At 39.1% G+C, this 27,611-nt stretch overlaps 1 long non-coding RNA gene across 1 annotated transcript in view; it reads right to left on the bottom strand.

The window, feature by feature from the left end:
• LOC112115592 overlaps window positions 1-27,611 on the bottom strand; it is a 215,463-nt gene that overhangs the window by 70,775 nt on the left and 117,077 nt on the right. The gene's annotated exons all lie outside the window — the stretch shown is intronic.

Below are 27,611 nucleotides of genomic sequence, written 5' to 3'. Positions count from 1 at the left end.
TCAGGTGACATTTTTTAAATTTATAAAAATAGGAGCTATTTATGTTCTATAAATGAGCATGGAATATAACCTTGCACACTGCAAGCTTTTGCAGTTCACATACATTCTGATGTCACTAGCAAAACATTTAGAGAGAGAGCTGCAAAGTTCTGATCCAGATCCAATCTTCTTTAAAGCTCAGCATGTGTTCAGATGTAGGTAGGGTGACCAGATAGCAACTGTGAAAAAACAGGACAGGGGTGGGGGTAATAGGCGCCTATATAAGGAAAAAGTCCCAAGAAATGGGACTGTCACTTTAAAAACGGGACATCTGGTCACCCTAGATGTAGGTGTCTGAGCTGGATCATTAAACTTTGGCCAGTGGCAAAGTTCAGATCTGGGTCCCAACTTCTGCAAAGTTCAGGTGTTTTTGTTCACTCTTATCTCGAACACAAGTAAATAAGAGTAAGACTAAAACACTCGGTACTTACTCAGCTCTTTACAAACATTAATTAATTAATGGTATCTCTTTGTTTATATTGTCACGAGAACACGAGAATACAATAAAACACATTCTTGTATAGTTAGGTGTATTAAGGTATATCTACACTGCAATTAAAAACCCGTGGCTGGCCTGCGCCAGCTGACTCAGGCTCACAGGGCTTGGGCTGTGGGGATGTTTAACTGCAGCGTAGACATTCAGGATCCGGCTGGACCTTGGGCTCTAGGACCCTGCAAGGTGGGAGGGTCTCAGATTTCAGGCTGCAACCCGAGCCAGAACCTCTACATCGCAATTAAATAGCCCCTTAGCCTGAGCTTGGGTCAGCTGGCATGGGCCAGCCGCAGGGTCTAACTGTAGTGTAGACATACCCTGAAAGTCAAGAGATATTTTTGGTGGTCACGATTCTTTCTTCTGTTCTCTTTCTCACAGATAAGTTACACTGTTATAAGAACACTTTATTAGCAAATATTTCATTTCAAATACCCTGACCGTCAACAATACAAACCCAAATCTGAACAAGCCCCTAGGGTTTCTTTGAGAAACCCAAAGCTGATGATGCGTGAGACCTTGAGTTTAGAAGACTTTACAGAATGCCCCACAACGATATGGGACATTACTTTGTTTGGTAGGTTATGTTTTTACACAAGAGGGATTGGTTTACCTCTTCCAGCATTGATTGAACAGCAGTTGTATTTGAGACTCAAGCAAAAAGGATAAGATACGATAAAGAGTCAACACAAAAAGCTTCTGTTTCTCTTGGGAAACTCTACAAGTTTAATGGAATTCCAGGTTACACTCAGCTTGGAAAGTGGCATAGGTCTGTACTTGAGGAAAAGCAACTTCTCTGAAAGCTTCTCAAGAACTTTAAATCTTCAATGTCCTTATTCAGCAAAGCACTTACATTCACGCTTAGCTTCAAGCACATTAGTAGTAATTCCTTCTCTACTGTGCAAAGAATTTAAGCAAGTGCTTAACTTTAAACACATGCTTAAGTGTTTTGCTGAATCAGAGTTTTAATGAGGCAGGTAAAGGGGCCTTTGAAAGAACAAATATCCAGGAATCGGCCAAAATTGTTTGTTTGACTGCAGAAATCTTAAGTCCTACATCTGAGTTCATAATAGGCCATGTCTGCTGGTGACCAGCTCTTATAACATACAGCAGTCAGCTGCTTTTTTTGGTACAGTACAATGTACTATTCACAGTACGCGATCTTATTCATTGGGAAAAAACAAATCCTGCAATTCAGGTTGCTGCCTTCTCTTAATGTACTAGTTTATATATCTGGCTATTAAGCAAAACAAATTTTAAAAATCTTCATTTTAGAGTCATCTATAAACTTATACTAAAATTATTTACTTAAGAGATAAGGTTTATGGTGAGGCAATAAATGTCTTATAGCTTGTTAAACTCGGAAGCAAAGCTGAGGCCTTTGATAACTGTAAAAGCAGTTTCTAGTGAGGATATTCTAACATCCTCTTAATTCTAACATTCTCATAACACAACAGGATTAGAAAAATATAGACATCCTCATTGTCTCCTTCTTGTTGTTTCACCTTTTGGAGTTTCATGGATTCTGTTTGGAACCATCATATCCTTCTGACTTTCTGCTAATGCTGAGATGGACCATTTGTGGCTTGGGTAAGTAAGTAACCAAGCAAGGCTAGGTTTTAAAAGTGCAAATTTGTTTGATGTCAAGTGAGTAAATAATTGAGCAAAAGAGTGTCCTGAGTGGAAAAACTTGTGATGTTATTGGAGCCTAAATTTCCCAAAATAGGAGCCTAAATATGTCCTTTGAAAAGTTAACGGATCAGTTTCTGACACGGTTCAAGCATGTGCAAATCATTTGACTTCAAAGAAGTTGCACCCATATACACTGGATATGAACTTAGTACTAAATATTCAATTACCCAATTTCATGCACATAAACGTTACACTGTGGGCAGTAAGTTAGATACCTACTGAGGAAAAAAATTGGTCTGGTAAGTCCAATAAGTACTTCAATGCAATTTCTGAAGAGAGTGATAGATTCTTCTAGGCTGTGATTGGGTGAAATTCTTCTCTTGTCATACAATGCTGGATTATAGCCATTTAGATAAAATGAAGGAATGTAGCATACAAGTTGAAAATACTGCAAGAATACACTTTCTTGGGTTTTTTCACAGCATCTCCAATTTAAAATAAAGTACCCACAAAATGAAAAGCAATGACATATAGGAAATCATAGTTGACATGAGACCTCAAAACACTAAGATGACAGAGAGTTTGTATTTTGTCTTTTTGGAGAAAGGGTTAGTTTTTAAGTAAGTAGTGGATATTTAGCATTTTGGGGACATTCATCATCACATAATAACTATTTGGAGACAGCTAAAATTTGGGACGAAACCACTTGTCAGCATCACTGTAGTCCAATTTTTAAAATCACGTTCCCTGTTCTGCTAATGTGTTGTAGCACCATATTACATTTTAGAGAAATCATGTGGCTTTCTGGTTCTTTGACCATGGTGCATTGTCCCATAAATTACATTTAAGAACGTAAAGAGGTTCTGCATTTTTGTTACCACAACATTTAGGTTTCTGCTTTCAAAGTCAAACAAATTTTGGGAGACTGAACTTAAACCAAGTCTGAATGCTTGTTGTTTTCTCACTCCACAACCAATATCCCAATTGGAACATCAATAATGACTCTTCTCCCATAAATCTCAGCTATTCCCTTCCCATTTCCTTGCATTTCTGTGAACAAATTGTTGCTTCAAAGCAAAAAGCTGCATCCTGCATAACTAATCAGCATAACCTCTGTCCTTTAAACCTACACCTCTCACCAAAAAAATATAGTCTCCACAATACTCCTACACAATGACTGAAATTATTTAACCACAAAAGATTTTTCTTCTTCTTTTTTAAGTTACTGTGGGAAGGCCTATGTTTTCACACACATTTTCAACTAGAATTAAGTAAATTATTGCTTTTTAAAAAGAACTGCAAAGGTACAAAATATTTAGGGCTTGGGAACAGTAAAAACAGATGAGGCAATGTGAAAGTAGTTCATTATGAAGTGATACTGATTGCTCCGGAGTTTATGTTGAAACTAGCTCTCCATTACAATTTTCAACATTCCCTGCAACTTTCTAAAAAACTGTGCATGCTACATCTCATTCTCATCAACCACAATTTTTCTAGCACATTTGGAAGTGGCTGGCTCTTCTCTTCCTCTCCACCTTTTAGAGGGGTCTCTTCCCTCCCCATCATGAGAAAGGTGTGTCCATAGTGGAAGACTTTGTTCTCTCTTGATTGCAAGGAACTGGCCACACAGACACTATCTGCTTTATTCATTTTTACAGACTAGTTTCTTTCATGAGGAATCCACGGGCTTAAGTTCTGACTATGAACACATGTCCATCTAAGTGCATGGGAATATGTCCCCATAGGTCACAAACATATGGTTGTAATGATACTAGAAAGCAGAACTGGCCATAGCGTTTTAGAATGGGCTTGCAAAACAATTTTCCTTCCTCTCGCACTCATTGTTTCATTATAGTGTTGCCAACTCTCAATTTTAATGCAAATCTCATTATGTTTGATGTTTAACTTGAAGCCCCAGCTCCTGGAGACAAATGCTTATGTAAGAATTTCATAATTTTTAAGCCAGTCTCGTGATTGTTTGACCATTTGAGGTTGGCAATACCATATTATTATTTGTATTGTGCTAATTTATTCCTGTCCACCATAATCATACCATTCTGATGCAGAGGGATGACCGAGGATTTGGGGGAGGACTGGTGAGAAGGTTGTTTGAGTTACATCCTAAATTTAACCCACTCATTTTACATAAAGGGTATGGGGAAGATATCTTTACGCATACCTAGTCTCCTACTGCAGAGGAACCCTGCTGCTTGTTTCTACTTATACTGGTCTCTATTGGTTGACATTTTCACAGCTACTGTGCCTTTCTAAGGAATAGGGCTAGTTTTTTATTATTATTATTGTAAATGAAAGCAGAGATTCTCCCTTACATTTTCAAGGGCTGTACAGACCCCTATGGCAAGCTCTCTTGGCAGTAACATTTTAAAGATACAACAAAAGACTAGGAAATTAAACAGGGTTTTATATTAAAAGATGGAATTTAAAAGAGTAAAATGTGGGGCTGAAAGCATCCAGATAGTGACTATTTAATCTTTATAAGCCTATGACTTCTTTCCAGGACCTGTACACAAAGTAAATTGATATCACAGAAAGAAAAATATCCAGCAACAAAACAAATTAAGACATTTCCCCTGAAGGGACAGTGCAGGAAATCTTTTCCATTCATTTAAGAGGGAATAATCAAAAACAAAATGACAGACTCATTTCTAATGTGTCACCATATCAAGTCACAACAATTACCCTGTATGTGGCAATGGCTTATATCAGTGTACGTATGTTTTGAATATGCTGTAGTGGGGCCCACACAGAAGTGTAGCTCAGTGACTTCATGATAATGATCTCACCCTTCTGAATGAGATCACGTGGCTATGCTGTAATTGTAGTCAGCACTGGCACATGTATGTGAATAAGAGGTCCTGTAGAACTCCCAACTCATGTGAGCTAGTAACATTTACTAACTCATAAGAGGGCAGGCAATGGAAACACAAGGAATAATACAGGATAAACAATGGCATTGCTGGAGGCATGTTAGGGCCTCATCCTGTAAACCCTTACCATTCTCATGTGAGTAGTCTCACTGAGGGTCATTGAGATGCATATAGATTCCTGGTTCTGTGTATAACCATGAATGCCTTAAGAGTCATTTTCTGAAGGCTAAAATTTGCGAACATGCTTCACAGAAGAGAAACAATATGACAAGCAGCAGCACCACAAGTATAAATTTTCCCACATCCTGCCAGCATCTGTCCGTGAAGTAGCCCCTACAAGGATAGTGGTGAGGCACAAGGTGGGTGGTGTGAGGAAAAGTACAGCATGGGGCAACAACAGTTCAGCTTTTTTGTGAATTGAGAGTTTCGGTCTCTGGCACCTTTCATTAAATTCCCCCACAGCAAATTTTAAAATAACAAATGTTTGGCTAAAATAACCTCTCAGGGGCCCGGTCTAATTTAATTGTTGCATATTTCATAAATGAAGGTCTAGTATTTCAGAGTATTTATAGAAAGCTAAATTAATCTTAAATGTATTGTGCATTGAGATTATATACCTACCACATATAAAGCATTTTATAAATACTGGCATGCTTCAGGGGCAGTCACAGTAAAAAGTTGCCCAAAACTTAAAACTATTTGATGTTATGGCACATTGCCCACAGCCCTCATAGGTGGAAGGAAGGAGGAAGGGAGAAAGGAGGGGCAGGCGTCTGACAAACTATTTACCAGTATATGCATACTATTGCCCAGCTGCTTTGGTTTTCAGGCCACACACACTGTTACCCCTTATTAACCAAACTCGGCAATCCGAAGGAGATAGACAGAGCAAGAGGAAGAAATATTTTTTTAAATGCATGAATTTGGCATATTACTCATGCTTTCTCTCTTACTTCGATTACAAGCCCTTCAGCCATCCTTACATCATAGCCAACAAAACAAAATTAGCAACATTCACAACAAAGAAATTGGCCTTCTTTACAGACGCTCTAAATGTTATTTTTTTCTTCTGCGTTTGGAAGGCAGTACACAAAGGCTGCATGGCACCCCCCACTGTGCTCAGTCCACAGCGCACGCCATGCAATGAATGCCTTTTTAGTGTGCATGGGTGTGCATACTGGAGGAGGAGGAGAGTTCTCTCACTGTAAACTGTTCACAAGGAATGAATGGCTTCTGTGCGCACCATGAAGGTGTCCAGCCTACACAGCATGACTGAAAATTAATGTTTTAGGATGGCTAAAGGTCACAACGTTATGAAGTCACCTGCAGGACTAGTAAATAAGGGACTTGAAGCAAGCTAGAAGAAGTTGCTTCTGCCAAAGGAAGGAAAAATGTGCGTTTTGAAAAAAAAATTCTCCTCTCTGACCCTGGTCTCCCTCCTATTCTCCTCTGTAAACACACACACACAGGGAATCCAGCTAGACAAGAGGATGGTGAAGAAGTGGAGAATAAGAATAGGACATAGTAGCAGAGCAAAGGTAAATGTCAATTTAAAAAATCCTGATTAAAACAGCAAAAGAAAGCAATGTACAGGTTTGTTCCTGTATTACAGACCTCCACTCTGTGTACATCTAATGTTTATGGGGGGGAGGTGGTTTGTTTTTTGTTTTTGTTTTTTTACACCCTCTTAGTTCTGGCTTTGTTCACACAAAATTCCTTCGAGTGGGCTTACTGAAATATGGTGCAAGGAATAAAAAAACATCCAAAGAGCTACAATCTTCTGTACCTGTTATACTCATTTCCTCTCTCATTCTGGGACCCAGCAAGTGGTTTTCAGAGACATTACAGAACAACAGCAACAAGATTTCCTTAGATGAAATGTTTGAACCACACCATTTTCCATTCACAGTTTACAGGCCATTCCCCACAACTCCGCCACCCAAATCTTGTGCCCCTCTTTGCATTCTTCCCTCTCCTCTAACCCACCATCCACTTCTCCCTGTCGCCAGTTTAGGAATGCTTGCAAACTACAAAAGGAGAACATGGGGCAAATGCCAGCATGTGACCTCTGTCTGTACTTAGCCAGGCATGATATGTGAATCAGGTTTGTTTCATGCAGGTTTCCATGGTAATGTGACTACACAGCAAGCAGAGGAGTTACATAGTTTTTTAGCAGTGGTACAAGAAACAATAGAGCTATGCTTAAGACAACATATAAATAGTTCCTAGCACCACAGATCTCTGCAGATATAACTGAAGGGCGCTTTTCAACATTGTTCTCCTTATTTTTCTTTTTTTTTTTTTTAAATAACCTGTCCTTTTTTGGATAAATGAAAGAGGCATTTTTCTAAGGGAGTCTGTGATGGAAGGAAATAGCTATCAAAAAGAAAGTGATCCATTATATATAGTCAAGCAGTACACCTAATGACCCCCTTTAACTTCTTCTGTTGAGGGCATTTCTTGCGTTTTACTGTGGACTATAAAGCAGTGAGCTGTAATTCCTGATCTGTTTCTAAAGCCCAATAAAAAAAAGGCACTCAACTAGGCACACTACAGAAACACCGCATGTTTTTATAGACCAATTTTTAAAAATTCCAAACTTTAAAAGCTAAGCACCAGGTACCCTGAAGGCTTTTAAATAAAAATTAAATTTTGAAAAATAAGTTGATTTAGTTTAGTGTTTGTTTTTGTCTTTTCCCATTTTTCAGAGAAAAGGGTTTTCTTTTATTACATGAACTGTTTAGCAGGTAGATTAATATCTAAGGATTTAAAACTTTCACCATTTGTGAACTACCCCAAATCTAAATTCTTTTTAAACAGCCTGAAAACAGCATTTCAGGACACCCTTCCGTTCAATCATTTTCCTGTCCTCAGCCTCTTATCTAGTCACCAACCTCCACGATTCAGGAGCAATGATGATCCACTGCCTCAGATGGATAGTTCTGTTCCTTGCTCTGCACATTTCTAGTAGAGATGAGCAGTACTGATGAGAAGGAGAAGAGTAAATGCAGCTAGGCAAGAGCTGCGTGATTTCTCCTAAGCCAGGGGTTTTCAAACTGGGGAGTCGGGACCCTTCAGGGGGTCGTGAGGTTATTACATGGAGGGTCGCCAGCTGTCAACCTCCACCCCAAAACCTGCTTTGCCTCCAGCATTTATAATGGTGCTAAATATATTAAAAAGTGTTTTTTATTTATAAGGGGGGTTCGCACTTAGAGACTTGCTATGTGAAAGGGGTCACCCGTACAAAAGTTTGAGAACCACTGTCCTAAACTATGGAGGTGGGTGAAAGTATAGCTCTTTGAGATTTCCATGTACATTTTTGAGCAAAAAATTTGTTTTTTCAAGTTTTTGTGTGGCTCAGTGCAAAAAGTTACCAGTCACCTGACAATTTTTCCTTAAATAGAAATCTCAAATTCTGCAAAGTCATGTGAAATAAATTGGTGAAAAAATTTACGACTCATGAAAAAAACTGACTAATTTTGCCCTAAGCTACTAATAAGTGTAGAGGAGCCTATAACAATATGTACTGCTGATAAGCACCTGGAACAGAGCAACTTGCTCAACTGTGCAGCCAATAAATATTTAGCAGAGTATAACTGCTCAGGAAAGCAGTATCTTCTCCCCGTAAACTTCTTGCATCAAATAGTAACATAATCTGATGAGCCATAACTAACAGGATGGCAACAAAGTATCTCAAATGACGCCACATGATCTATTTTAGCAATGTGGAAAGATGCTCTCTCTCCCAACTTCACAAGTATCCTTAAATGAAATTTAATGTTTACAGTTTAGTAAATGCCTTTACAAGTCAGCATGTGTAATATCAAGACGGAAAAAAATCAATACTAAAAATTATTTGCTACTCGTCATAAAAGACATGTGATGGTCTGTTTTCTTATTGCTAGTAATCAGTGCATGCTGATAATTTAAAACTAATTCAGTTTGGCAAGCTACCACTAATGAAGAGAGAGAAAATACATGACTTGACTATAAATGAAAGAAAAGAGAAGTCTGAATATACTATATAAACACTAGCAACTACATTAAAATATAAAATTTGATGCTGTATCAACTTTCAAAAGGTGTGTGCGCAGTTTCCCAAAAGTGTTTTCTCATCCTTCCACATAATGTATAAAAGAACATACCAAAAACCCTAAGAAACATTCCCACTTTGGGGGGGGGGGGAAATAAACCACACACTTTCCCTAAATAGTACTCTCCTCTATAAAATAAACCCTGTGCACTCAGTCTATGAGTTTGTTATGATTTTTATATTTTGCTAATCCTATACAATATTCACAGGAAAGCAAAAGCAGCATTAAAAAAATCACTCCAAGTAAAGCATGGGTGGCTTTAGAAAGTTACTTTTCATGTGTAAGAGAAAGGGGTATTCTGTTACTATGGAATCCAATCCAATTCATTCTATGTCATTGGAATTGGCTCAGCTCAGAGATCATGCTACTTGTCCACAGCTAACAAATTGAAGGCCACATAGCCTCTATACTAAACTTGGCTTACTCCAGCACTGTGGAAGAAAGGATAACAGCATCAGAAGAAACAATGTTACTGTGTTTTTAAATGAGAAATCATCTGAGCAAGCCACTGTCTGGGAGGAGGGGTTTATTTGGATAGATTATACTGATTAAATAGGGTATGCACCAGAAGCAATTTGACTGTGGAAACATGATGTTACTAAACTGTTTGGATATTCCACAGTTAACACCAGAAACTTTGTGTGGTGTCAAAAAAATGGGCATCTTAAAAAGGTAATCTTTTACCTGCCACAGGAAAAATGATTGCTTTTTAAGAAACTTTTCAGTCCCTCATGGTATGATGCAGCAAAGGATATATTCTAGTCCTACATGATGTGACACAAAACAAATTCTTTACTCAATAGATTCAGTCAACAGAAAGACCATTAATGTAATACCAGAGGTTTACATTTTGTATGGCTCCCATAATTTTCTGTCTCCAATCTCCACCTCATTCAGCCTCTCTGCAACTTTTAAATTCCACTCTGAGTAAATAATACCGTGGGGGAGATTGGAGCCAGGGCCTCTGTGGCTGCTGTGCCTAGCGCTTCCTGATCATCAGAAACAGATAAATCAGACACTTTTGCTGCTGTTAGAGATGAGTTATGTGCAGGTGCAAAAGGGATAACCGTGATTCTGTGCTGTGGCTTGAGGAATTCTGCATGGGAAGGACGAGACAAAATTGATCTCTCCTCTTTTTCCAGCCCCACCTCTCACAACCAGACTGTAACCAGAGTGGGGCGAACGGAGGAGCAGCTGCCCAGGGCACAAAGTGTGTGGGGGAGGGGGAGGAGGGGCAGAGAGAGAGAGAGAAAAATGGAGCAGAAAAATTATGGAAAAAGTGGTAGGGGGCGCAAATATGCTTGCTCACTCCAGGTGCTAAAATGCTCTGCCTCGCAATGTTGTCAGTTTCATTCTTCTGTATGGAGAAGTGCCATAAACTGCAGCAGCAGCAGCAGGAGATAGGAAAGGAAAGAACAGCCCCAAAATAGCAGGGGATAGAAACCCAAGTAAAAAATAGAAACAGAAGAAAATAAGTGAATAGGTTAACATTGTTCCCATTATTGACTGGTTGTGGCTGAGTCCATGCAGCATATGTTTTGTTAAATGACATTTCAATATGCTTCTTGCACATAAAGCTTTGCTGGCTGTTATCACTTTCAACCAGTTAACAAGCACACAACAAAACAGCACCGTTTTTAACACTTAGAGGAAAAGGGAAAAAATGGGCTGTCTAAGCAATGCTTACTCATCCTGGGTTGTGAAAAGTAGACTGAGAGAGATTAACAAAGGTGAAGACTGCACTTGAGTTAATTGGTTCAGTAGGCAAAAGAAACTCTCAGAACCATTCAACTGAAATTTTGGAAACTGCCCCTGCTGCCGTTAAAAAAAGAGAGGAGGAGATTTCCCCCCCAAAACAATTCACGTTGCAAAATATTTCATTTCCACCCACTCGTGATTATCTATACCTTTCCTGCATGAAAGAAATTAAAAAGAAAGGGAAGGTTGGGAAGAGGGGCTGAAGACAGCATCTCCTGAAATATGTGTTACATACTGACATATGAACTACACAGTAGGGAGATATCTTTTTAATGCTACCCTCACATGTACACAGGGTTCACACTGGAGACAGCAGGAGCCACCTAGACATACAAGTACAGAATATAGCTTTTAGCATAGATGTGTCTAAAAGCATCTATACACATTACAATGTCCACATGGACTTCAGATACATAGGAAGGAATGTTCAAAATATAGAGGTAAATTTCCAAATTAAAGAGCACAATTTTGGCACACAAGCTATGAGTAACAAGCTACCAGCAACCTGGACTCTTCCAAGATTCTCCCAGGTCTCTGCAACTACTACAGCTTGTCACGTCTGTGAGCAAGATTACTTTTGTCTTTATTAAACAACAACAAAATACATTAAATATTTGCTCTACTAATGCTTCCAGTAACATCCCCCTCACTGTCTTCTCCCTACACCCCAGACAAAAGAGAAAAGGAGAAAAAGAAAACCCAGATCACCAAGTAAAACTGTTCTTCTGAAACTTGGAATTTGCTGACACTGTTAAGAGAGATGGGGAGTGATGCTCGTTTTTCACATTTCCAGCCTGGAGTTCTATACTGGTACACTCAGTGGCTGCGTGACTCTTGAAGTAAGGAGAAGGCATTCCCAGGTTCTCAATTCAAAGACTCCATTTGCCTCCTGTGAAAGAGCTTGATTCTCCCTTTAAAATCCATCAAGCACTAGTGTGCTCTCAATGCACATGGCTAAAATAGACACCCAACAATAAGCCCAAAAGCACACGCTATGAGTTCTTCATACATTTTAATTACAATTTACACAAAATGAAAAAGGCAAGTTAATAAGCTCAGTTCATAAAAATTTAATCGCAAATTGCATTTTTACACTGGAAAGCAGAGGACGGAAGCCTTCAGCCAGCAGATGAGAAAAACATATTACAAACAGAAGTAACCTGCACTCCCCAATTGGAAGGAAATAGAGAGAAGGAGAGTATGGGACTGCAAAGTGACTGAGAGATTTTGTAAGAGTGTTTCTCATTAAGCTGGTCCCTCTGTACCAGAACTGCAGACTCTAAAGGTCTCATCCCATGTGCTGTTTCAAGACCACTAACCAAATGTGTGTGATTCAGCAGAAACAGGAAGCAGAACAAAACTATTTCAAAAAGCGACGCTGGAGTGGGAGACAACAGTTGCCACCTCCAGACATTGAGAGATTGCATTATGCTGAGGGATGTGTGGCCACCCATGTTTAGTGCAGATAAGTAAGAACACGCTCTGCTCTGACCAATCAGAGGCCTACTTCTGCAGCTGCACATCCAAAGCACTGGGTGGCCCTTCATTTCAGCAGCTCTAAACAGTTTTAAATTGAAAACATGATTGCAGAGATCTGGGGTGGTACTCTGAACGGAACAGAAAGATTAAAAAGGAACGGGGGGTTCATTCCTGACAGCCTCTCTGAATCATCCACTGGGTGTTAGGGAATCCTGTGCAAAGCTCAAGTTAATTTTTTTGGAGTACCTTATGCCACTGCACTGCACACTTGTGATGATCAGCAATGAAAGTAATAAAGGAAATTGTGCCCTATAGGTCCCTGTAACAGCATGAAAATTACCCCACTATTTAGTCTCCTTTGCATGGACTGTTTTTACAGTGTAATTAGTGCTACTTGATAAATATGTTATCAAATTCAGTACAAAATGAATGACAAATGTCATAGCTTTACAATGCCATTACTGCAGTAAAGATTTCATCTGTCTTCCTGGCTCCATCTTTAAACACCGTGTCCATAGCTGCACCTCGCATTTCACCTGTCACTTGGAGGCTGGTGCACCTCTAATTCCATGTATTCAAATTTACTTCTGCATATAAAAGTACATGACTCAGTCTGTGATTAAGAGGGGATTTTTTTTAAAAGGGGGGTGAAAGGTACATTATAAAAGTTACTTCCAGAACAATATAATTTGCAAGTTAGAACCCTTCAGTTAAAAAGAAATTCACAAGGTTCTAATTTATTAATGAATAGCTGCTGTCTTTGTAATTTTGCAGTACTTATTCCATTACTGTCTGACACTTCCTATTGTCACTGCTTGAATTTTTAAACACTTCCGCATGACTAGTGCTAATCTCTACATCTTGTGGAGGGCTGGTAATAAAAAGAGAGAGATGCACAGGTGTGTAAGAGTGATTTTATCTAAACATGTAATAAAGCCTACTAAATAATATAAGAAATTCCCCCCCTCAACTTCACCATCTCTTCCTCCCCACCCCCCAGTTTTTAAAAAGAAAACAGATATTCAAACACAGTATACAAAACTTCATTTTCTTTATTTTGGACAGCATCTAGACTGATACCTAACTCTTTAGAGGAAAAAAAGAGAGACAATGATTCTTTCTCCAAGAACAAAGAGGGTGGGTGCAAAGAAGTGGTACTTCCACCTGAAATAGAACATTTTGCAGCAAACAGAAAGTTTGGTATCTTGACTTGCTTTCAAAAAATCTTGTATAACAGGAATGACAAGCTATTGTGAACATCAGCTTTGAAGAATGCCATCTCCAAAAACACGCTCTGATTTACACAAGAATCTATATACAGGTACTTGAATATCCTTTTATTTGTCTAGTCAAGAACATTTCAACATCCCTGTTAAAACTCTGATTCTCTACAAACTAATTTCAACAGATAAGTACAAAAAACTTATGCTTCTGAATGCAGGGTTTAAGGCTTTTTTTTTTAATTCACATTTTATTTTAGCAGTACCCATATAGAAGTATACATTGCAACATATATGTTACATTGGTATGGAAACCAAGTATCAAATGATCACATAGCAATGTTCCATTCATCTGCTTTAGAAACAGAAGAGGTTGGATATTTCTAGATATCCCTAAATCCTTTGCAGAGCAAATGAGTTAAGTATTTTGGTAGTACAGTTATGTTATAGGCAAAAGGTGCTATTCTGGTCTCAGCAAAAGCTACCATGCGGTCTAGATCCTGTTAAATGTTGAGAGAGGGAATATAGCTGAGCATCCGGTGTTCCTTTCCTCCACTTAAGATATAATAATATAAACTACCACTTAAGATAGAGACCAATACTATAATGACTGGCATTTTAAAATATAGATTAGATAGGACCTTATTATAACATCTCACTGAAGCAATAGGGCTTTTTTGTTAGCGTGTGTTGGAGGCTCAATTCTAACAGCAATTTAATCATGCTGTGGATAATTTTCACCTGGGGTAGAGCTGATTTGCACCATGCCACTAGCACAATACGGTTCTTAAGCTGGCACAGCCATCCCAAGAAGGATCACCCCAGTGTAGGGGCTCCTCCATTGCTGTACAGCCAGATCTGTATTGCCTCCTGTGCCATTCCCCATCTCTGCATCCAGTATAAGGAATATGAGGAGGCAGCAGGGGAAGAGGACATATGGCCAGGGCTTCCCCGAACTCCAGCAATCCTTAGTGCAGTATCATTGGCAGCTCGTGTAATTTAGAGCAGATTGATCAGCCCAGCCGACAGTCATTCCATAATGAGGACCTTAAGCCATCTTTGCAAACCTACCACCTCTCCCCCCAACCACCCCACACCGCCTGAATTTCCCCAAATTTCACTGTGCGCTCCTAGAGCTCAAAAGAAATCTCAGGCAAGGTTTTCATCTATGGGGAAGAGAACAAAGCATTCCTGCAGTCAGAAATTGTGTGTCTATTTGCACTTGTCACCTCATACATCGCCATATACCCCACATATACTAAAGTCAAATCAGTTCATTGCATAAGACACTAGAAAGCAGAGTAGGTGTGTGGCCAACTCTGCTATGTACATTGCCATGCAACTGCATTGTACATGAGATGTTTGAGGCAATCCAATCACAGGCTAAGAGTAGTCAAATAGAGTTGAAATTTTTATCTCATCAGCTACCACTGCTCACCAGGGGTTCTTCACTATATTAAGAGATTTCCTAAGCAGAAGCCTTTGACTTATAAGGTTTATAGGAATTTGAAAGTAGTTCCAGTTTTGCCCTTTTTTTTCTGCCCTAAATTTTCATAATCATTGTTCTATTTTCAGTTAATATAGGGTCAGGATCCTTGGCTGCTGTTAACTTTGCACGTCTGTCTTTCGCAACAGATAGCCTGTCGAGCACCTGCATTATAATAGCTCTGTTTTAAACAGAATGAATGAAAAGAGTCAGTAGCAATCATCATTCTTAATAAGTCAAAGACATACCAAAAGAGCTCACTGATGTCGGAACGTGCTGACAGACTTGCATGGGACTCCTACATCAAAAAGAATAGTTAATACAGCTGGCTGAAAGACATTACATATGGCTGCCAGTGTGATAATTTAAGAGCGATCCTGTGGCGAAAACAGTTCATAAGAGCTCTGGAGGATTCATTTTTATGTTGCTTTCACAGCATCCAAAACCCCACCAAATCACATTAATGTGTCCAGATAACACTTAGCCCTATTGCCACACAGCGTAAGTAGATCTTCTAAATGTTATGCACAAGTCTAAGGACACAGCTTTTAACCCAGAACTGCCCAACCTTTCCAGCACTGAAGACTGCACTAGCAACTCGACAGAAGCCCTTGAGCCGTAGCTAGTTTGCATATATATTGACATGAATTGTTATAATAAAAAATAAACTCAAACCATCATAATATCAGATAGTTCTTGTAACCTCAGTTCACCAGCAATAACAACCTGTAGGCAAACAGGTGAAGTTCATGTTTGAGGCAGAGAGTAAATACAGGCCATATGTGGAGGACTGCACATGCCTCCTGCGGTGCACACTGGCCACCCTAAGACAGTTTTCGAAAATATTTGCCTTCAGATCTGATACAGGTGTGCATATTCAACACAGGGCAGGGTAAAAAACACATCACTCCTATCGCTATGAAAGAGATTTACAACGTAATTCCCTCAGGCAGTGCTTTTAAAATTCACCCCTTCGTGGTTTTTTTTATCTAACTAATTATATTTTTCAAAAAATATACAATGGTTGCGATTAAACCTTGTCAATTGCTTCAGACAACTAGGTCACATTATCTTGGCATTTGCACTATTCCCTAAATATTCCTTAGGCTAAGTAAAGGGAAGAACAGAAAATACTGCCAATACTGAGGTATAGTTGTCCAAGGTAAAATTGGACAATCGTTTAAATGTGACAATTGTGAAGACAGACTTGTCAAACCTCAATCAATTTTTTAATGCAGAGATTAATTCTTAGAATTTTGCAGTAGTGCTAATGTAGAGAATAAAGAAAAACATTACTGGTATGGCCTTTAAAACCCAGTTTCCTTTCTTTTAATCTATATTTTGCTCCCACAAGTAACCACAGAAGCAATTTTTCAAGCGCAAATGAGAGCATCTAAATACCCGCTGTAGTCTCAGATCAGTTATGTAGATGTTGGCATGCTTTCATCTGTGCCTACAAATAAATGCTCCTACAGTTATTTGTGAGCACAAAAAGAGAAGCCAGATTCAGGCAAGTTTAAAAAGTCAGATCCAAAAAATCTCAAAGCACAAAACAAGTGATTTTTTATTTTGTATAAACAACCTACTGTAAATTGCACATTTTAAAAAAAAGATAAAATTGGCCCCAAGCATGCTAAAAGTTAACACAATAATCTGCCTTTATCAAATTTAAATGATCTGAAATACAGTTCTAATTCAAAATTGTGTATAAAATGCATAATGCATTAAACTATATAAAGTAGGAAATGTTAGTACACCTCTATCCTGATATAACGTGACCCAATATAACACGAATTCGGATATAACGCGGTAAAGCAGCGCTCCGGGGGGGTGGGGCTGCGCGCTCTGGCGGATCAAAGCAAGTTCGATATAACGCGGTTTCACCTATAACGCGGAAAGATTTCTTGGCTCCCAAGGACAGCGTTATATCGAAGTAGAGGTGTATAACAGCAACAGTAAAAGTAAAGAGATTCAAATTCCATAGCTGGTATTGCTCCATGTCTAGTTACTTTTACCTTATTTTAACATTCATGTACTTCCATGTGTTAATATTCATCCTAAGGTCCAAAACCATTTTGCTACTCTCTGAAAGAAGATTGCTATGTTTGCATCTTTGTAGCTTATCATTGCTTAAATGCACCATGATTTTGCATAATAAATAACACATCACATTGACTTCATTGAGAACTGCCAGTGCTAAGCACATCTGAAGAGCGGGCCCAACATCATCACACACAGACAACACCACACCGTGAAAACATACCATCTTCGCTTTGTGACGCTGAGTCAAACACCCATCACAAAATCTGGAGCTCTCTCTAAATAGAAGATGAGGACAAACGAATGAAAGTTGGGATTGTCCCATAAATTTTGTATTGGTGGCATCAAGACATGGACAAACCGCAGGGAATTTGAGGTTTTTTATTCCCTAAGCTATGTTTTAGACTTGCTAAATACATTTGAGCTCAAACACTAATTTTGAGTATAGCATGATTTCTTTATTAATCGGATTCAATTTTTATAAAATTGTGTTTGTGGAGGAAGGGTACTACAATACTCACTCATAGAAACCAAAGGATTTATTGGAACACTGCACGTAACAATTCAAGCACACAAAGACAGGACTCCCTCTTAGCACAGAATTCTCCCTCTTCCTACCCTCTACCTTCCCAAAAGACAAGCTGACACTAGTGGTTTGAATGTGACCCTATGCACCATATATGTTTTGTATTGCAATTTTTAATTTAGAATTTGGTCTCTTCCTTTTCTCCTTCCTACTTCTCTTTTTCACTCTACTCATTCTCTACTCAATTTTTCATGCTTTTTATTGTTTTTTAAACCATGCCCTCCACTTTGGTCCTTTTATATCATTGTGTTTCATAAGTTGTATTTGTGTTCTACAAACCTTCAAGTCAGAGTCAAAATTTAGAATGGATATTGTCTGAGTGAGCTGAAATTAAGCAAAACAATTTTTATATCCTTTGTGGCAACACTAATTAGAGTTCACATAAAATTAGCAAGGCTTGTCAATAAGAAAAAGTAGCCTGTTTCCTGTGTGTAAAAGGTTGCCCTGCAAGTGATTGTGCTTTTAAGCAATTATGGAGATGTTATTTACATAACTGTTTTAAAGACATTTTATAGAAAATTAGCTGTTCTTGATCATGTGTGTCATTTTGTTTAATCGTAAGATATTAAATATCTTTCCTCCTTGGCTTATTTTACTGGGAAACTGTTGTATCGCTTTAAAACTGTTTCCAATTGTATTTCATTTAAGATTTAATTTATATTTTATTTTTTGGTTTGCTGCCAACATTACCCCGTTCCTGGGACCCGAAAGCAAGATGCTGGATCTCAAGTGATTTTCCATGTAAAATTCTGTAATGTATATTACATTTATGTTTTCAATAAATAACTGGCATTAAGCAATCACAGATCTGAGAACAAACCTGAAACCTAAATATTTATCACAGAAGAGTGACCAGTTGCATAAATAGTAAACCATACTGATGAATTATAATTTCTGGATTTCTAGTAGCTTATACATGAGAAACTGAATTTTTTAAACGTATCTGCCCTAATTTAGTCACTTAAATCCATATCAAGGCACCCAAATACTTTTATTTAGACACACAACTATGGAATGAGGTGCGTAACTTTAGGCAATTGTTCAAAGCACAATTCAGTGTGTTGTAACTGGGGCTTTGATATTACCATGGTAGTTTTTAAGTCACAATGATTATGGTTTTGAACAACAACTTTGTCCTACTATTGCTGGCTACTTTTACTCTACCCAATCAGATGCATTGGAAAGAGACGGGCATCCCTCCGCATGCACACACGCACAGTTAGTCTCTGGCTTGCTGTGTAATGTTCTGGGCTGGAAGCCTGTAGAAGGGTAAATTCTGCAAACAGTCATAGAGAAGTTGCAGCAAAATGATCAAAAATCCTGGCTGGGTTTTGGAGTAACCAATCTACTTTCGTAACTGCTCTTCACATTTTGTTTTGTTTTTTAAAATCCTAAATAAAAAAAAACCTTGAGCCACCCAACGGAATAGCCCTGCAATCCTGAGTAATGAAAACTCTTACTGAAAGTCCACTGGTCTGGTCCTTTGTGTCTTCTCAGGATTGCAGCTGAGCTCCTGCCCTTAAACTCTTGGTTACACAACAGGGTAACTTTGCAGTGCCCAACACTCTCAACCAACATTTGCTCAACTGCATTCACCCACCTATAAAAATTCCCTTAAAAAAACCCCTAAGAAACTTACATAATTTCATACTCCTATGCCAAAGCCTGACCTTAACCATTATAGATATTAAATCACTCTTACATGAATGTGAAGGGAAAGGGGAGAGTAGGCTGTTTGTTACTAAAGGATTTTAATTAGAAAAGAGCATGCACCTACACTAGCTGTGTGAAGGAAATCAGCAGAGACTCCCTAACTCAGTGTTATGAGACTTTGACCAGGGGTGGGACATAACCAAACCACTCTGCCTTTTCCAACCCCTGGAGGGTAGGGTAGTATCTCCTTAAATAGTTTGTGAGCACCTCTAGCGATGCTCTCTGTCTTAGGTTTGGAAACCAGTCAGAGCAGATGTAGGTATGCAGCTTGGTCTTGCATGTTTGTACAGATTTAGTAAATACGGTTAACTGCGACTCAACTGTGCCCATTTGGATTCTTCACAATGTTTATTGTTGTGTAAAAAGCAAAAGACAACACTCCCTCTATTAATAAGGTTTACCAAATGACAAGGGGTTTCTATGTTTTCTTATTGCTAGAGAAAACAACATCTGAAAGTGGAGTGACTCTGATGAGGACTTAACTGTGCAGGATAATTACTTTTGATCACTGCTGTGATGTCACTTTCAGAAGCACCTCTTTCGGGGATAACAAGGTGACATAGTTCAAGAAGGTGGAAGGCAGAAATTTGCAAAGAGATTGGGGAGTCAGAAAACTTAGCATACCTTTTTGGCTCCAAACACTCTTGTGTTCAAATAAACTCAAGTTTTCCCCCAAACAGATTGGTCCATTTCTAACTCACATACTATACAATTCCTTTACCAAAAAAAGATAAATCAGTCCATGAGCATAAGCGAAATCTGAAAAAGAAAGGGGGGGGGGGAAGGCATCTCAATCCCATCTCACGTTCATGCTCCTGAACTAATGCCAAGGTTATGGTACATTTCAGGAAACATATACAAAAGTCAAATAAGCAGTTCCCGATATAAAACAATTAGCTCATGTCAAAATGGGCTGAAAATGCCACTTATTTTAGTTCTCACATGTTACTACTTGTCTACATCCTTGTCACATCATTGTGTCATTTCAATACATTAAGTTTAGATGAAGACTTTCGGTTCTTGCAGAGAAGGGAGACAGTATTTTCCTAGAAAACATTTACTCCAATAAAGATCCTGCTTCAATATTGACTTTAATTTTGTGACTTGCAATCTGTCACTTTCATTTTACCTCACCAAACAAAAATGATTGTAACTCAAAGAACTAGACAGTAAAATAAAGGGAGTGTAAAAGGCAAAAAATTAAAGCGGACAGGAAGAAGAAGAGTGGAAAAGATGCAAAGAACACAAATAAAAAAACCTTAATACTGAACAACCAAAGAGAAATTAGGAAATTGGGACAAACCTCAACTTTCTTACTCAAGCAAACGCTCTCAGATTTCATTGATCCATTAGTTACAGTCACTGAGGAAATCCTAGTCTTCCAAACTTCTGTTCTTGTAACTAATTTTTTTTTGCCCTGAATATTCTTTTAGATTTAGAAGCTCATTAGCTTAAGTATCTCTAAAACTACAAGCAAATCACCTAAGAACTCACAGTAACTATGCCCAGGTGTGCTTTGAGATAGTTTATGTACTATAATATGGGCACAGAATAGTCATCACACCCTTACTATGCGTATTTTTACCTGTTCTCATACTCTTATGATTCATGAAAGTTCCATTTCAAAGCTAACATTGTATCTTTATTTTTTCATTCATGTCAGTGCTCCAGCCATTTGAAAAGCCACAATAATTTGCTCCCCTTTAAATTCTCATCACAGGAGCCAAACTTCTGACTGGGTGGGACTCACTTGAGTCTGTAAGGTCATTCTTCAAATCACTGAGCAATGTCAGGCCCAGTGTAAAGCCTTCCCCATATGGAGGTTGAATAAACCACCCAGGAAATACCAGGCCAAGCCTGGGAACAAAAATCAGGTCTTCTGCATGACTGCATCAAGTATTACTGACAGGTCATTATGCTGACCCTTATTCTCCCACACAAAACAATTGGTAATATTCATTTCAATGAGAGTTGTTTAGCCTCTTACATTTGAAAGTATTCCTAGGTATTCATGTTATCGGCAGTACTGTTTGATAAAAGATCCTGTTTTTAGAAGGAGATACCCTACTGGAAATTTGTATCTTTCACAGATTCAAAAACAAGTACAACAAATGAACAGGGCAATTTCTGCTCCTCCTATGTTATTTATACAGTAATTCGATCTGCAGAATTGTGTTTAGTGTGAATGCAGGAAACTTTGTAGCTTACACTTTATTTTTAAATCATCTTTTTTTTAGGATTTTCCAAAATGACTATCAAAAGGAAACTTGTGGAATCTACATCTTAGATTAGTCTTCTGGACATGGAACTGAAGCAGGCACATGCTGATAAGGAATGTTTCAGTGGAATGAAGTTATGTTAATCATAAGGCTATAAAATATGTACTGCACTGCTGGACGCAGGGGGTCAGAGAACTGCTGTAATTGATTTCAGTGTGGAGAGAAAAAACACTAGATAGGCTGAAAATTCCTTGAATATTTATCATCATATAGCTAGGCAAAGAACTAAAACTTGTTGCAACTGTTAATTTTATATGTGCTAATAAATGTACTTCAAAGTTGCCAAGATAGCATATTTGGACTTCACTCGTAATCATAGTAGCTATTCAGATGTTTTCAGTCACTTCGGAAGGCATTTTAGATTAGGTTTTGATTGTTGTCATTACCTTGTGCTGGATATCAGACTAGAGCCAACAAGCTATTACGAGTATTATCTGTGTAGTATTGCGATTTTGATTTTATTCAGATTGGTTTAGTCAAATGTGTCATCATTGAGATACATTTAATTCCAGAATCTCTTCTTTCTAGAAATTAATTTGGACTCCTCTTAATTTTGTTCTCCTTCCTCACTGCAAATGTCCCTTTCTCTAGCATCATATACATACTTATATTCCTATTTTCAAAGCATTACTTGTTAGCCACATAGTTGCCCAAAACAATCATTGTGAATAATGTGTGGCTCATTTCCATGCAACTTTAAAAATGTACGGCACATGTGACCCTCTATATTAACTGACACCACGAGGAGATTTCTGAGTTGAAGAATCTAATCTAGTTTAAAATAGTTATAATGCTGCACCAGAGACCGATTTGATTCTTACCATTGGGACACTAGATAAATTCGAAATCTTGTCATCAATTATGGAAGATTCCTATGACAACTTTGATTTTACAAAATTAGGTTATCTTCCAGCCTGTGGACATTTTTCCATTGCATTCTGGGTTAATCCACATCTATGGCTCTTTCTGTCAGAATGACAAAAGGTAGTTGATTTCGTTTCATGGTGTATTCTTATCGATGCTCTACTCTTCGCCAGTCTTTGACTGATAGGGTGTTAGAGAAAAGGTCCATTAATTGATTTGTAAATAATTACAGCTAAGTCTTCACTTCTGACTAGCTATTGATAAAGGCATATCCTTTTTCACTGGTGAATGCCTTTAAATCAGCTTTAGAATGTTCAGTTTCCAACTCTAAGACACTGAACTCATTAAACTCTTTTCTGAGCGGCACCCGCTAGTGTTGTCATAGTTAAGGGTCTGTCAGGGATTTCTATTATACCACCCACGAGGATGGATTTACAGTGAGAAAAATTTGCTCTTAGAAGAATCCAGAGGCAAATATTTCTTTTTAAAGCAGATTTATTTATTCAAACCTTTGTTATTTTAAAGTTTACCAGAGTAAATAGAAAAGAATGCACCCGTTACCTGCGGTTTGTGACTAAACTTTTAAAATAACCTGTTTCTATTTTATATACTATGCAGATTATAAATCTGCAACACAAACGGGGAGAGTCATTTGGGGAAGAAGAAGAAAAAAAAATGTAAATGCAAGTTTGAAAAGCAGCTACAATGCATGTGCAACCATTTCATAGGCTTTTTACTGCATATTCCATATTATGAAGTTATAATAGTCAGAAGCATATTACAGTTACTATGCACTCACCGAACAAATGCCATTAATCTCGGAAAGAGCCACGATGGTCTATTCTGAGACTGCATTATAAACAATCAGGATAATGTATGGAGGGTTGTATTTAATTTCTGTACATAGAGCTGAACAAAAGAGGTACAGAGTGATATCTGAGAGCTGCCTCTTCAACATTACAAAGCAATTGACCATAAAGCCCTCTTTATTAGTGGTTACTAGAGATAGCTAAGGGTTTCAGTTTAACAATCAGATCAGTCCTCTACCTACTTCAACAATGAGCGCAAAGAAGTGCCCTCCTAGCAAGGACTGAGCAACGGATTATGACACAAACACCACTTCTGTATGATGAACATCAGCCATCACTGGCACTATCCTATCAATAACTATAAGTCAATTAATTCCACCTGCCTGCACCCCCTGTCCCTCTGTAAGAAGTACTGGTGTTGCTGCAATGCACTTAACTTAAATCCTGCCAGCGCACTAATGGGTCATTCCCCCAATGTGCCAAAATAACTAAAATTTGCCATTAATAACCTCTCCCACAGGAAGTTACTTGACTATTCTCCCACACACATTACATGACAGAAACACTGCTTCAAGCCTTCTCACTGAAAACAAATAAGTGAGATGTCCTTATTTCCTAACCAAATATATGTCAAATAGCAATAATACTTGACCATTTCGTTTAGGTTCCCAATTGTTTACAAAGGAAAAATATGATAGCCAGAGTGATACTTGGATCACGCCCGCTTATAGAGGAACCTTTCATAGAGGTCCAAAAGAAGCAAGAAAACTGTGAGGCTGAAGGGAGAGGCAGCGACTCTTCCTAGTTTTCAAGGTGCAAAGTCTCACAGCCCTCTGGATCCAAAGAGACGAGACTACTAGCTCTGCAGAGGCTGGTGTTGCCTACATGAATGGCTTTCACTTCCACTCTCTTTCGCTGATCTCCCTTCCTGTGCTTCACTGGATGGGGCCCCTGTAGCTTCAGAGAAGATACAGAAAGGAGGTTTGACATTACTCCCACTCAGATATCCACTGGGTTAGCAAAGGCCAGTACCACAGTGTGTGGTCTACTCTCTCTCCTGGCTCCTCTTCCTACAAAGGGTTCTCCAAGGGAAATGATACTATGAGGCAACAGCATCCCCCTGCTGCTTGGCGAAGGGTAGATCCACTCACAAAAGAAATCCTCTCTCCCAGTGCAATCAAGCAGGAAGCCTCATTGATGCTTTTAAGGACTTGATGGTGGATGGACCCAGAAATGAATTAGACAAAATATTTGCAAGCACAGAAAAAGCAGGCAAAGCATTTCAGTTAATATTAAAAAAACCACAAGGAGTCTGGTGGCACCTTAAAGACTAACAGATTTATTTGGGCATAAGCTTTTGTGGGTAAAAAACCTCACTTCAGATGCATGGAGAAGAAGTGAAGTTTTTTTATCCACGAAAGCTTATGCCCAAATAAATTTGTTAGTCTTTAAGGTGCCACCCAGGCCCTTGCACCCCCACCCCCAAGCCCTGCGGTAGCCCCCCCTCCCCCCCCCCCCCTGAGGCGTGCCCCCCACCCCACCCCGCGGCAGCTCCCCCCCACCCGGGGGAGCCGTGCGGCAACTCCCCACCCCAGCTCACCTCTGCTCCGCCTCCTCCCCGAGCACGCCGCCCCCGCTCTAATTCTCCTCCCCTCCCAGGCTTGCAGCGCCAAACAGCTGATTGGCGCCGCAAGACTGGGAGAAGTGGAGCAGCCGCTACGCTGGGAGAGGGAATCTGAGCCGCACGTGTCAGCGCGCCGCCGGCAGCCCAGCCCAGGAATGCTGTAAAAAAAAATTGGGGGCACCGCTTTTTGGCGCCCCACGCAACCGCCTAGTTTGCCTTAATGGTAGCACCGGCCCTGGTGCCACCGGACTCCTTGTTGTTTTTGTGGATACAGACTAACATGGCTACCTCCTGATATTAAAAAAACTTACATTCTTAGAAACTGCCTTTAAGCCATTGAGGCAAAGAAGCCTTTAAAAAGTTGAGCATAATTTTAAAATATTTTTTTTTAAATGTACTCACTGGATGTGAGCCTCAGCAATAGCTTCCATTAACTGTGGCACCATTCTTGTTCCAGATGGCATACAAAATAACTTACAAATGACAAAGTTCAGCAGGTTTATAGCAGCTGTTCAATTCCAGTACTTAGGCCACCCACTTCAGCAGAACTGAGAGCTTTCAATCAACTCCTGCCTCTCACAGAGCCTTCAAACAGCACCAGAACATGTGTTCAATATTTTCTCATAAAGTAGCCAGCCAAATATGAAGGCTTAGCAATATGAGCTGCCCTGCAATGCACCCACACCATTCTGCCTTTTTTTATTTTTTTAAACTGAATGTGAGCCTAGGTGAGTAACAAGCAGTAAGAGAATTTAGGGCCTAAAGACCTTAGAAATATCATTGTAAAAAACAGAAGTCAGAGTGCTCCTGTGTTAGTCTTCCCAGGCAAGAGTGAAAGAATAACACTTATGCAAATATAATTTATATCAGGTGTTTCAAGGGCTCCTGTCACCATCACACATAAATGTTGGATAACTATTAACGGCAAACTGAGCATGTCCAAAAGCAGATCTCTTCTCTCCACCCTCCCCATTCGTATTTCTACTTCCTCCTCTTCCTTGTTGTTTGCCTGTTATTCCCGTCTTAATCTTCTCACCAGAGATTGGTTCTCCGGTGAGGGAGAGATGGTGCTGTCAGGCCTTTGCAACAGGTCTTGTATTTAGACCTGAACACAGGCAAACTCTGAATCAATTTAATCTACCCTGATTAAGTGTTCCATATCTGGAGTCCTGCCACTGAGAATGGCAGCCCACTTGAGCTCATGAGTCTGATCTAGGGCCTAGACTAGTTGCAGCACACCTAGAGACTAGATGCCTTGGAAGGTGATGGAGGGATAGGCAGTCTCTGAGATAGCCCAGTCCTAATCAAGAGTCTTGTAAATTCGGACTGACTCTGAATTCAACCCAGTTATCCGATATGAACAAACAGCCAGTGGAGTTTGCAAAGCACCCATATGTGGTGAGTTCATGTCAGCCAATTCTGCTCAGCAGACAACCTGTAGTGGCTTCACATGGTGTTTATTTCTCCACAAAGTACCAATGAACTAGCGTGAAAGTGACAACTCCCAGAAATGATAACTAGCTTGGAAGTGACATCTCACAGTGGCAAGATGCTTGTCAGAGAAGGGGAGGAAGCAGTCTCTTGGCTAGGCTGTAATGGAAAAAAGTGTTCCTCACCACTTCTTGATATCTGTATTCCCTGGAGCAATGAAGGAATCCCCAGCTTGACCTCAAGGCTGCTGTAACTCCCTTAATAATTGGTGGTGAAGGGTGAGATCACTTTCTGGCATGCTACTGAAATGTTTCTAACTCTGCCAGTTATTTATTATTTAATGACTCATTCACTATGACAGTTGTTTGAACCATTCGAGAGCAGCAACAAGAACCATCATCTCCCTCAATGCTATTGAGTGTGTGTGGGAGAGAGAATAGTCAGGTATGGGTGTTACATATAATAGTTCTCTGATGTAAAAATAAATAAATCACTATTTACATGTGATTTACATTATGAAATTGTGTAAACTTTAGTTAAAAACTAATTCTTGGCTTGTATTAACTTCATACTCTGTTCAGAATTGCCAAGAAGCATCAGCATAATAGTGGGGAGAGGGGAAGATTACTCCAGCTTTTGACGCAAAGCCAGTTTTTGAAGTACAGCAGACAATTGCGGATACATTGTCCTGTAGTTAAGGGACATGATTATAATGGACAATCAGCAGAAACAGACAAGAAAAGATTTTTCCAAACTACACAAATTAAAATCAATGCATTCTTCTCTGGCTGCCCTGGAGAAGAGCTCTGGCTATAGAAGACACTTTGAGGGCATTACTAGTACTCTAAACAGAGCTAGAGTAGGGGAGTTGGCAAGTGCAGAGATGAATTGGAGTAGGTACAGAGGTTTAATTTTCTACAAAGTGTTATTCTACAAGTCACACATGTTTTCTTTAGCTAAAAAATTCTCAAAAAAGACAAAACACTGATATTTTCAGGAGACTTTCACGGTAACAAGTACCTATTTTTTTACTATCCAGGAAGCTCAATGAAAAATCTACTTTTGGGGGCTTTCGCAGTAAATTTGCTGACTGAAAAATGAATTAGAATAATATTCTGAAATTAAAAGAAAAAGAGAGAGAGAGAGAGAGAGAGAGAGAGAGAGAGAGAGAGAGAGAGA

The sequence above is a fragment of the Terrapene carolina genome, unplaced genomic scaffold (assembly GCF_002925995.2).
Source record: "Terrapene carolina triunguis isolate 2854851 unplaced genomic scaffold, T_m_triunguis-2.0 Scaffold58, whole genome shotgun sequence".
NCBI classification, from domain to species: Eukaryota; Metazoa; Chordata; order Testudines; family Emydidae; genus Terrapene; species Terrapene triunguis.
Note: the sequence above shows the minus strand (reverse complement) of the source record. Positions and strands in the feature narration are given on the sequence as shown.